The following is a 2,241-nucleotide window of genomic DNA, read 5'->3' on the forward strand; positions in this document are numbered from 1 at the left end:
AAAAGCAAGTATTCACGTCAATGAAACTGCCAGTGTCATCAAAATGAGAAGTCTTGACACCATCGTTTATGAACAAAGATAGTCAAATGGATTTGTCATGTTTTCATTATGACAGTTTATTCTCTGTGTTTTCCAATGTTTTTTGCATTTGTATCGAGGTCAGAACTCAGTGACACGACCTGAAAATGCTCAAGACATACACTACTGGTACAGCCATTTGAAAACTACAGTAAAGTTACACATTGCTGTAGATAGGGGAGTAAGTGAGGACAAGACAGTGAATACGTACGTTTCGCATTTTTATGCTCTTTGCAATTCTACAGCATTGTGCAAAAGAAAATACACTCCAGTCACTTATTTAGAACAAACATAAGAAACACCCTTTTGGTAGAGTTTCAATTCACAGTGGTTCTTCCAACATTTGGTTGCACCCTCCGACCAGCCTCAGCCATTGTGAGGCCGTGATTGACAACATGGTCCACAACTGTAGCCCTCATTTCAGTAGGAATCTGCCTGTATTTGGCCTCTTCTCCCTCTTCCTCTGTTTTGTAGAAATGGTATACACTATGTCCTGCTCGGTTCATATATGCTTGCCAAGTGAGGGTTCGTGGGATTCATCCCTGAGTGACTGTGAACAAGTGGCTTGTCATTGGTTACAACTAAAACTTCACACACCTCCTCCTGAATGAAAGCTGAAGTTCACCTGAGAGCAATTGTTCAATTTAGGAGACATTTCCAGGAAAAAATGATAAAGAAAGGTATAACATCAGATTGACAGAATTTGATAACTAGTTCAACAATTTTGTATGTAATGACTCAAGCAATGAAATGAAGACTATTAGTTTTATTGGGAACGACTATTCAGCATCCATAAGTATAGTTCATTTTGACTGACATGACATAAGCAAATGATAATGTTATAAAACAGCAGAGAATTGTATGAAAGCAACTGATTCATCTCCAAAAGCATTTGCGATTTGTTCAGAGTAGGGAGGAATCGCTGCTATGATGTGCACAAATGACTAAACGTTGTGGAGGTTGAACTAATAGTTATGAGAATTTTCATTCTGATCTGAGAAAAGAACCGAAGCAACTGAGAGAAACTGTAACATCCTCCGCTTCTTCATCACCTCCTCCTGCTCCTCTTCATCACATGGTTGTAAACTGTGATGGTCTCATCTTCTCTGTTTCTCTTCATCCTTGACTGGAGTCATTAACATCCTCCTCCTCTTCATCGCCTCCTACTCATAACCTCCTCATCACCGCCTCCCTCCGTTCTGTATTGACGAGGATAAACACATGAAATCATTCATGTGAGCATTGCAACAGATTTCCTTCTTTCTTTCTTTCTTTCTTTCTTTCTTTCTTTCTTTCTTTCGTTCTTTCTTCCTTCCAAACATTAAGTCCATGTTTTCCTTCTTTTCTTTCTCTCTTCTTCCCCCTATCTATTCATTTTTGTGTCCTTCCTTTGTGTTCTTCATGTTCTTCCTTTCTTCTTTCTTCATCATCTTTTTTTCTTCTTCTATAATGTCTCTTTTTTCTTGCTTCTACTTTCCTTTTTTATCCCCGTCTCCCTCTAAATCACCCTTTATTTTCTTTACTTTCCCTATGTTCCCTTTTCCTCTCTTCAGTGATGCCTGAGAGTAAAATGAATGAGAGTTAATGGCAGCAGATTAAAAGAAGACGCTGTGAAGGAAAGAAAGAAGACTGGAGAATGAGTGAGACTACGTTTTAAACACATCATCACCTGTCCGCTCTGAAAGGTTTTAACAGTTTGTTGTTGCATCTTTTAATTTAAAATATAAATAGACAAATCAGGAAAAAGAGGCTTCATACAAATTAAATACAAAGACTACAAACGGTATTCTTATAGATTTTTTTAAAAAGTGGTTTGAAGGAACTTGTGAGTTGTTTTGGACAAAAGTGTCAAGTGAAAGTATTATAATTCAGCTGTTTCAGGTTACATGTACAAGAAACCAAATGATCACGAAGAGATGCTTAATGACGACAAAGAGACAGAAAAAGACCACTAAGAGATGCAGATGCACCAACGATGCTTCATCAGTCACGGCTGAAATCACCACTATATTTGCACAGTGTGAAGTCCCAGAAACAGAAACCAAACTGTGTCCTGTTAGAGTTCATAACATCACCCAGAGGTGCTCGGTACATTTAATTAAACTGTATTAACTTTGTAAAAACAGGATCAACGCACAATAAGACATTAATCCTGTACAACAA

Source organism: Eutrigla gurnardus (assembly GCF_963514095.1).
Source record: "Eutrigla gurnardus genome assembly, chromosome: 10".
Classification (NCBI taxonomy): Eukaryota; Metazoa; Chordata; class Actinopteri; order Perciformes; family Triglidae; genus Eutrigla; species Eutrigla gurnardus.